General features: G+C 33.7%; 1 pseudogene; it reads left to right on the forward strand.

The window, feature by feature from the left end:
• The first annotated feature begins 4,173 nt into the window (after window positions 1-4,173).
• Window positions 4,174-5,813, forward strand: LOC102128950 (nck-associated protein 1 pseudogene; annotated as a pseudogene).
• Window positions 5,814-11,362: the final 5,549 nt, after the last annotated feature.

The raw sequence follows: 11,362 nt of genomic DNA on the forward strand, positions 1-11,362 counted from the left end.
GGGATATTTGTTTAGAATGAGAGAATAAATGACAAAATTCACAAGTACTAAAAAGCTAACAGACACCATGAATATCATAAAGTTTAGAAAAATAACAATCTTTAGATTTTTACATAAAACATTTTATTGGTTATTTGTTTAATTTCTAAAAGTTATTTCATTTTTTCTCTGAATATTCCTCATTAAAGGGATATTCTTTCTGTTCTCGTGTCTCACCTCTATGATACTTTACCTGAGTATATCACTGAGTGTTTTATAAAGTTTTCTTCTCCTTGCACAGTCTCCATTTCCTTCAAGTTTCTTTCTTCTGTTTATTGTTTAATTTTTTATTTTTGTCTTTAACTTCTATGTTGCGTACTTTCCTCAGTATATGGCAATTCTTGCTTGTTGACAAGGATCCCTTGCTTGGCCGAACTTTAGTCAGGCTCCTGAAACTTCTTCTAGGCCTATCTGTGCACTTCCTTGTAAAATCCAGTTTTAGCAAAGAACCCTGCTAAGTCAGTTTAGCAAGAATCACCCAGTCTTGATATTTGGTAGTCTTCAGTATCTGACTGGGTTCGTCATTGTCCACCATCTCCCAGGTGATGTCTGATCACCTTGGCCTGTCTTCAGCAAGAATACTATTAGGTCAGTTTAGCCAGAATCTCCCTTACCCCTGATGTTCCGTCTTAGTAATTTTCCGTCTACTGGCCTCCACTGGGCTCCCTGGCTATAAATTCCCATACTGTATTTGAAGGTGAGCCCAACTTCTCTCCCACACTGCAAAATCCCGTTGTAGTGATCCTTATACCTATCATGATGGTCCTGAATAAGGTCTTCCTTACCATACTTTAACAATGTAATTGAAAATTTTTCTTCAACATCTGTTCATGTTCAAAAGTGCTGAGTGTAACTCAGAGCCTGTGGCTATAGCTGGTTTACTTGGTGTGTGAGTGGACTGTTCGCTGGGAGCTCCCTGGTGTCTGTATACTCAGGTTTTTCTTCTCGGGCTCATAGTTTCTCCATAGAAGACTTTTCCAGTCTCTTGCCTGAAGAATGGAAGACCGGCTTGCAGTGTTTTGCACACTAAGTGAGGGAAGCATCCAGTTTATTATGCATATGGTTGCTTAATCACCTTGTTTTAGTTAAAGTGTCTAGGTCTTCCAGTTCAGTGACTCTCTATTTTTTCCCCAAAGCTGTAGAATAATCTTTCAAACATCTGCAGGGTAGGGGAAAGACAGTTACCTAGCTCTGGAACAAGGGAAAGGATCTTTCTAGATTAAACTGAATTTCATCCAAACCTCCTAATTTTAGCTCTCTTTTCCTGAACTCTCTCAGTTCCAAAGGTATCTCGTGTTGCTAATTTCCAGGCTTTATGGGTATACTGGATTGTAAATTGAATTATTTCTCAGCTTTCTCCACTGCTGGCTGAGTTCTCTACCTAGGTCAATTAACTAAGTCAACCTAAGTCAACTAACACTAATCCATCTGCTTTCTATTTCAAAAAATTGTGTTGCTGTTATTTCTTCTAATGTTCTTCTCAGTCTTCAGGATTTTTGTTATGAACAAATTTTTCCCTCCATTTTTAGTGGGGTTTTGAGGGGCATTAAAATCAGTTTCCTATATTCAATCCATCATCTATTCCAGACCTCCTTGAGATGCAACATTTTAATACTTAGTTGTCTTACTGTTATATTTTGACCAGGAGTCCTGATTCCACTCCCTTTTCAGGGTAAACATCACCCTACCTCTGCCACCACCACAACAAATTTAACTAACCATCTTTCATTATGTGGGAATTAATTAGACAAGAGGGCACATTATTTCATGTCAATGATTCAACAATAATGAATTGAGAATCTATTATGTGTCAGGCACTGTGTTAGGCATTTAGTATGTAGAAATATTAAATATGCTAGAATATTATCAAATATTAATACACAATTTAAAAACATTAAATATGTAGAAATATTAATAACATTTAGTACATATCTGCATAGGGATCACAGTTTAGCAGGTTTAACAGTGATGTAGATAAAAAATGCTATGCATAATATCAGAAGTAAGTAATAACGAAGTTCAAAGATAGCTTAGAGGAAGGTATTATCAATTCTCTTCGTGGAAGTCTTCCTGAAGGCATTGATGCTGAAATAGGAAAACAGGGGTGGTATCTTCCTATTTAGATAAAAAAGATAGAATTAAGTTAGGTTATACAATATAAATCTTTCACACTTCTGATTTTGGTCTTAGGGCTCTTTTAGATGTTAGAATCCCAGACACAAAACAGAGGAGATAAATAAGTAGATATTTCAGACCGTATTAATTCAAGATGACAGAATGTCACAGTAGCTATGTTTACAACCCTAATTCACAGAAGCAGAAGAGAAGACATGCAATGAAGTCTTTTTTGTCTTCATTGGGATGTTGTGGTGTTTAATGTGCTGACATACAAAAAGTGCTTTATAAGATCATAATATTATCAATTTAAAAACAAAAGCTGATATCTTAGTGACATAAGCTGATTTAACAAGTACTGAGCACATATTATGTATTGGGAACTCTTCAGGTGTTGGAGATACAGTGATGAACAAAATGGAGGGTGGAGGACACAGCTCAAACAAGTGTCAAAAGTGTAGTAAATACAGGTCAATAAATACGGTTGCAATAGGTGTGTATATATATATATATACACACACACACATACATATATATATATAAAAAACAGGTTGCGCTAACATAGTTTTGGACTTCTGGGAAGGTCTTCCTGAAGAAGCTATACTTAAACGGAGGCATAAAAAATGATGCGAAGTTAGCCAGGTGAAGTTGGAAGTGAGAGGAAAGAATTTTGGACAAAGGATACAGCAAATGTGAATGTCCTAAAGTGGTCCAGAGTAAGGTTCATTCAGAAACCCGCAAAGAGGTCAGCAGCATGTCTGAAGCCTAAAGTGTGAGGCAGAGAGTGACACAATATAAGACAGAAGTGATAAACAACTGCCAGTTGATACACTTTAAATAATCTATGTTACGGAATTTAGATTTTATCCCAACAATAGTGGACATTGAAAAAGTTTATGCAGGGGAATGGCATGTTTATATGTATATTTTTAAAACAAAGCTTCCTGTTGATGTAATTAGAATATTGTAAATTTTCAAGCCCTTGATAAAATAATGAATCTGAGAAATGATCATCAATGGCAGTGGGTATTATGTACACAGCACTATCTAAGACATTTATCTTAATATAAAAACTGAATCTAAATTAGATCAAACCTCTAGATCTAACTATGAATTTATAGAAAATGCAGGAAGACAGAAAAGAAGATCTGCGCACCACAGAGATACAATCAAGATTGTTTAGCGATCAGCGGTGACCATGAATATATACTGTTAGCAACATGTTTAGTAGTAAAATTTTCATCATTAGTGCTTAGTGGTATGAGTATGGTAAAAACAGAAATATTTGACATTTAAAAACAAAAAATGTCGAGGGTCCAAAGCAAGTTTTATTTACCTAAGTTATAATTTTCCTTTATCTCCCAAGGATTTTGTGAGTAAAAACAAGGTAATACATTAAAAGAACTTTAACATCTTTGGAAGGAATGTCCTTATTAAATACAAAGTGATACTACCATGATTATCACATAAAATTAAGCTATTTGAGATGTTTTTTATGTTGCTTTTTGTTTGACTCTTGCATTACATGCCATTGATTTCCCTTTGATCCATCTCTTCATGATTAACTTAGATACAATTTTCCTAAGGCATGATATTATCCTGTCAGTTTAAGAAACTTCAGAGTAAATCAAAACCCGATGATGCTTGTGATCACAAAATAACAAACATGTCAAAACAGAAGTGTCATTTGAAAAAAATTTAATAGCAACTTCTATCTTCCATCAAAATCCACTCAAGGAATTTCCAAATATCAACTAGTTTATAGTTAGGAAGTGGATTTCATTTAAAAGTTAGACATGTCGTTGAATGAAAAAATGTATTCTGTATTTTAAAAGTATCTTTTTTTGTGATACAGTCTAATGTTTATTTTTATGTTATGGCAGGTACACTTGAATTTTCAAAATTTAAAACATATAAAAAGTGGTTAAGGACTAACATTTGTATTAATAGTTGATAAATCTCTAAGATTGTTTATTATACACCAGAGTACAATGGTTGTGCTAATGTCAACAGGGCACCATGAAATTTAGTCTAAAAATATCACTAGGCTTTATACAAGCAACAACATATGCTGCTGGTTTTAGAATTTCAGGAAATGGTCTGCTTCTAATACTAAGCAGTCTTTTACTATTTTTAATGTTGTGCAATTTTATGGTATTTAGTTTGGGAAATGTTTTAAAATATGGACCTGTAATGCAAAGGTATTACATGCAGTACCTTTCTGGGTTTGATGTTGTTGTCCTCACTGAACTCATGCAGAACCTTTCCGTTTGCCGGGAAGATGACTCAAGCATCACGTCCTCTGTTGTTAACACTATGACCTTTGTAAATGTAAAATAAGTCGAAGATGGGGAAGTATTTGATTTCAGAGGAATGAGATTAGATTGGTTTAGGTTACAGGCATATACTAGTGTCTTTAAGGCTTCGCTTGGCCTTTCAGATCACAGAGAACTTGGAAACATGATGAATACAATAATGTTTTCATACCAAAAATAGATTCTTTGGTGGAAATGTTGCTTAAAACATCAAAGCTCTACATATTTTGTTTTTATAGTCATGCTCTTGAGAAGATGCTTTAACAGTGTTTGGAGTTACTTTCTCAGTCAAGATACTGAACTGCATTTTCACTACATTGCACTTATTTTATCATTTGCATTCATGAACTGTGTGCAGCAGAGTTACATCATATTGGAGAATGTAGTCTTCCCTTATGTAATATATTTCTAGATGAAATGGCAAAACAAGCTTGAAATATCATCACAGATATTTGCACAGAACAGTGTACCCTTAGTGACCAGTGCCGCCCAAGTATTATGCCAAAACCACCAGTCAAGCAGTGAATAAGAAATCAACAAAACAAAACAAAACAAAACAGACTAGTAAGAAAGGGTAACCTGAAAGGGGGAAACCAGGCATTAAGAACATGAAGAAAAACAGGCTGGTTGTAACTAAAGTTGACAAATTACACACTGCACTTTCTGAGTTATAAATTGTGTCTCAAACATGGTGCTATGGAAACATACCTTTACTCCATGAGAATATTTGACTTCCCATCTGGAAATCTTCTTTACTAAGTTAATTGTTGGGATGATTATGTATAATTGAGCCACACACAAAATGCAAAGCCATCAGAGATTCTAACAGGTGTAAGAGCACACATGACCATACTCCAGCCAATGTAAAACTACATGTAGATGGATATTATAAGAGTATTCAATGATATTCTTCTTCAACAAACACAACATTTAGGCAGTTATGGAGAACTAATCATTATGAGTCTATACGGAAGTTGGTATTTGGAAACTTTGTTAAGATGAGTCAACTATGATCATATAGCTTATTTCCCTGCAATTAAAGCCTTTGTGAAATTACCTACAGAAAATGAATTAACATTCAATGCAGAGAAATATTCTGACATGTCAGAAATAAGGTCATTATTAGAACTACTAGGCCCATATGGTATGAAGTTCTTAAGTGAAAGTGTTACGTGGCATATTTCATCACAAGTTGCTAAACTTAAGAAATTTGTGGAGAATGTTGAAGTGTTAACATAAATGTGGACCAGCTTTGACAAACCAGACCAGATGGCTGCACTCTTTAAAAGATTATCATCTGTTGACAATCTTTATTTTGAACCTAACACTGTTGTTAGACCCTAGAGATTTAAAGATGGATAAGACAAATTCCCTTTGTGTCTTCGAGTAGCTCATGAATTTGAAGCATGAGTGAAGATATGAGTAGAGAGTCAACCTGTGAAGAGTTGTATGTCCTAAATTAATGGAGTTTGAATTTGAACATGCGGTCAAACCAAAACCACCAAATGATTTTCATTAGGGAAGTGACATATCAGATTTCTGTTAAAGTCACATGGCAGGGTAGCAAAGGGGCTGGAGGAGAATAAGTTATAAGAAGACAAGGAGTTCATATTTCTTGAGTGCTTACTATGTGCAAGGTATAGTATTAAATGTTTTATATTAATAATTTCCCCTTATCACTACAATAACACTTACTGACAAGCATTATTATCTCCATTTTACAGCTGGGAAAATAAGGTTTAAAGAGGTTAATTTCCCTACAGTCACAATTGCAGTAAAATATATTGTTGGTATCTGAATATGAACTGACTTCAAGGTTCATGCTTTTTTTCTGAGCTATGCTATTAATTAGGAGGCACTGTATCAGTCTAGAAATGAATGATGATGAAGGCCTGAACCAAGAGAGTGGCAGTGGAATGAAAGGAAAGGGAAAATGTGAGAAATATTCAAGGGATATAATTGGCAAGAAGACTTGGTTATTGTGCAGATTTGGAAGGGGGAGAGCAAGGAAGAGTGAGGTGTCAGGAACTTCTTTCATGTTTTAACTTGCCTGAGTGGGTGGATGATGATGTTATTAAATTGAAAAAGAACAAATGGAAATAGCAATGTTGGAGACACAGGACAAAATGGGAATAATTGATGGAATGAAGTGATGGAGGAGATGGGAAACGGTACAGTTGCTTTTTCTGTAATGGGAGGAGAGAGGCTAAGATTATGTACAGATATAAATAAGTGTTGGGGAGGAAATAATATTGAGAGATTTTAGACTCAATGACTTCTGTATTATCTCTGAAAAAAGGAAGTGAAAGCAGGAGGCAAAGAAGAGGAAGTGAACTTGAAAAGCATAGCATTAAAAGTTTGAATTAACGACTGTGGGGAATGAAAGAGGGAACTGATCACCATTATCTAATAAAATTACAGAGCATTTTTGTTGTTGTTGTTCACTGTCATATGATACCCCTACTGGAACTTGGTCTTACGTTTACCACTTTATTTTTTTTCTATTTTTGAAATTAAAGTTATCATAAATCATAAATGAGATAACTGATATCATTATTCATCCATAAGGTCAACATTCTTTTTTTATGTAAAGTAGCGGGAACAAAGTACATTCGCATCAAAAGCATACAAGCTTTTGTTTGAACTTTTCTTGTCTGGTTCTAATATAAATGCTACATTGGCCTTGCAAAATAAATTAGGAGGGTTTTGCCTTTGGTATTTTATGGAAGACTTTGAGTAAGACTGAAATAATCTGTTTTTTGGCATTTCTCTGGAAATTGTTAGAGCCTGGTCCTGGTGTTTTCTTCATTGGAAGTTTTTTTTTTTTTTTTTTTTTTTTTTTTGATGTTTTTGTTTTGTTTTGTTTTACTATAAACCAAATTTATTTAATAGATAGAGGGTTATTCAGGTTTTTGATTTCTCCTTGAGTAACTTCTGATAAATTATATTTTTCTAGAAATTTACTCATTCATTCAAGTTTTCAAATTTATTATAAAAAATTGTGCACTATCTTATCTGTTTAAAATCAACATCTATAGGTATCCTCTTTCCACTCCTAATATTGTTGCCCTTTCTCTCTTTCTTTTTTCCTTAGTTAATTCCATTAGAAGTTTTTCATTTAAAAAATATTTTCAAAGAAGCAACTTATATCTCTGTTGGTCTTTATTGTAAATGTGTTTTCTAATTCATTAAATACTACTCTTCATTTTTCTATTTTCCTTTGATTTATTTAGTTATTATTTTTGAAGTTTTTGATATGAATAATTTAATTGTTATTTTCAGCCTTTATTCTTTCATAATATGCCACTTTAAGGCTATAAAATGTCTTCCAAATACCACTTTAAGTGAATCCTGTGTGTTTGAATGCCTAATGTTTTTGTGTTCATTTAGTTGTATTTTCTCATTTTCGTTATAAAGTCTTCTTTGACCTATGAGCTGTTTAGAATTTGTTTGTCTTTAGTTGTTGATAAATGAGTTTTTCTTGTTATATATCAAAATGTTTGTGATTTTTCACTTACTTATGGAATATTCAAAGAATGTTGTTTATATGATAACACTCCTTTCAAATTTGTTGAAGCTATCCTTATAACCTAGCTTGTGGTTAGTTTTCTTAAATGTGACTTGTACGCTTACAAAAAATGTATACTGTATACTTGTTGGGTACAATATCCTATTTATGTCCATTAGATCAAGCTTGTTAATTGTATGGTTCAAATCTTCCACATCCCATTAATTTTTAATATATCCAAATTGTCAATTACTGAAAGGCTTATTTTGAAAGCCCTCATAATGGTGATATATTATTCAACTTCTCTCTGTAAATCTGTTATTGTTTTATGTTTTGGGAGCTATCTTACTTGATTAAAAGAACTTTAGAATTGTTTTATCTTTCTGGAAAATCAAGCCTTTGTTATTATGTAGAGACCATATTTATCTTTAGTACAAAGTTTTTTTCTTTTTTAAATTATCTTTAGTACAAGGTTGTCTTTTTTTAAAATTAAAGTCTGTTTTATCTGGTACTAATGTATCTAGAGCCACTTTATGTGAGTTACAATTGCATAGTATAATGTTTTCATCTATTAACATTAATATTTCTGTATACTCTATTAAAAGGTGTATAAATGGATATTTTTAAAAGTCTATGTAACAATCTTTGCCTTTTAGCTTGAGAGTTTAGTCCATTTACATTTGTAGTACCTACTGAGTAACTAGATGTATATAAATTATCTTACATATTCTCTATTTGTACTATTTTTTCTATTTCCTTTGTTTCTACTTTCTTGTAATATTTTGGATTGATTCATTTTAAAAATTAGTAGCTACCTAGTTATTTTAACATGCTTATTTAAACCAAACAAATTATAAAATTGTCAACATTGTTACCCTCCACCTGAACTACATGAAGACTTCAGAATGCTTTACTTGTCATTGTCACCCTTCCAATGCTACATAACTGCAGCAATAGTAAAAACACTTGTATTTTCTTTCTTACTTTATTGGAAATGTGTCTAGTGATTCTCTGCTAAAACTTGTGATACCCTTTATCAAACTATAAACGTATCTTTGTATTCAAATAACCTAATTTTTATCATATACGTTTTTTGTTTCATTGAAATAGTAATGACTGTGTGGACTGTTGAGAAAGGCTCTGAGGCTGACTCTGGGCCTAGTGAGAAAAAGTGGAATACCTGACTATTGTGGTCTGCCATGGGCATTTGGGGGGTAGAATGGCAGCATGTGTGCTATGTTACCTTGGAAAGCATAAGTGACCAAATGAAATGTAACACAGAGAAAGCATGGCTTGATTTTGGATGGGTAAGAGAGCAAGGATATGTGCAGAGGAGTAGGCTCTTTGGGGAGAACAAGAGAAATAGCCTTGTGGGCATCCTCAACAGCAAGAAGATTAACAAAGATACTAGGTCATGGGGAAAGTAGGTAATGGGCAAGGTAGGCAATTTTCAGAGACAAATTATTTATATTTGATTTTTTTCTTATGGCTACCCTTAGAAGGAAAAAATAAGTTGCACTTTTCTCTTGTGGCAGCTCCTACACCCCTTTCTCTCTACTCCTTAGGTTAATAAAGAAATCAGTAAATCACCTACCACTTCATATTATCTGTTTTATTGCTCCCTTCCATTAGTGTGGATGCTAGACACTTGGATGTGGTGCATATTAGAAGTAATACAGAAGGGTGTTACATACATGCTGGTCAGCAGCCAAAATCACAACCTCATTTGCTAGTGAATTTTCAAATAACCAGTCTTTCAGGTACTTCTCTAATTTTCACCAAATGTTGCACTTTTGAAAGCTTCATTAATCTAGCCCCATTAGGATGGGTAGCGTGAATGAGTTTATGGCTGTAGAAGGTGAAGTAGCAGAATTTGAAGCTCTTAAGAACATTGCTACCATTCATTTTTGATAATGGTGTCTAAGTGATATTAAAATTCTCCCCAAAATATTATTTGGGGGTAAAAGAGCACCAAATACATGGTGAATTTGATAATAGAATATTTAAAACCCAACACATGCTTATTTACTGAAATTAATGACTCTGAAATGACAAGCATGTGATTTAGTCTTAGAATCATGGTGTGCATAGCTCTAGCATTGCAGGCAAGGGAGAAGCTAAAAGCAAGTAAATGACATTCTAGAGGGAAAGAAACCATATGTATTCAAAGGAGAAATATGATTGAAAAAGTCATTAGTAATGTAAGGAATTTTCAGCCATAGTTGACCTTTTCCTGAAATGAGCATGCTTTATTTTATGGTGCGAAATATTCTGTTTAGAAAAAGCAAACATTGCTGTTTGGGGAAGAATATTTCTGGCAGTCACTTTGAGTCAAGATGAGGTTTGATGATCCAGAACCATAACTCCTGGGCTTGGATTTTTGTTTATGATCAATAGATATAACATGAAAGAGATGTTCCTTGCAAATATCTTATCATTTTTGTCCTTCATTTTCATTTCATTTTGTCCTTCCTTTGATTCACCATTTGTCTTCAGTTTTGTCTGCCCTGCTGCTAGAAATGACTGCTGGGGAAATAAAGCATGAAATAGGTAACCTCATGTGGGCCAAGAATCCTTCCTTTCCTTGATAGGTCCATTTTTATGTATCAATTTGTACAGGTACATCCTGTGACCAAAGGCTAAAAGAGTAGTACATACTATCTAGAGCAATAGATTTTATGAAGGGAGCATTTTGCATACAAACCAATACAACTGGCAGATTTAATCAAGTTTTCTATGTGATTAGGCTTTGAAAGCTGTAACCGGTTCTGATAGTAAAGAAGTACTGTTTGGAAACAAATTGCTACTCTTGTCTTTATGACATGTATCAATTTACACACAAGCTGCATAAATCACTTTTTATATTTTTCTGTAATGGAAAAATACTGCAGGACATTTTAATAACCAATAAATTATATGTTTAATGAACCAGACCAAAATATAAATGGTACCAGTCAAACACCCCTAAGAGTGAGGACTGGATATTGACTTGATAGAAATTCCAGTCACATAGACTATAGGCTATTAGATCCACCACAATTCAAGAGAGTCAGTGCTTATACTTCATCTATGACCATCCATGTGAAAATTCTTCTTGGGACTTTATAACTTATTTTCATACCTCACCTATCTACTGCTTATATTATGCTCCAGAGAAATCAGGAGTGAAAATAGACAGTTTCACCTTTAACCTTTTATAAGTATTACGCTAATAATGTATATAGTAACTCTATCAGGCCTGGTGAATTAGTAGAGAAAGCTTTTCTGAATCACTTACGTAAAGCAACTACATATATTTGACATCACGTTTGAAACATGTGAGAGTCCACTGATAAAGGGATGTAGTCATAGAACCAACCAAATGCCCTCTTAGTTTTCAGACATA

This window comes from Macaca fascicularis, chromosome X (genome assembly GCF_037993035.2).
Source record: "Macaca fascicularis isolate 582-1 chromosome X, T2T-MFA8v1.1".
Lineage (NCBI taxonomy): Eukaryota > Metazoa > Chordata > Mammalia > Primates > Cercopithecidae > Macaca > Macaca fascicularis.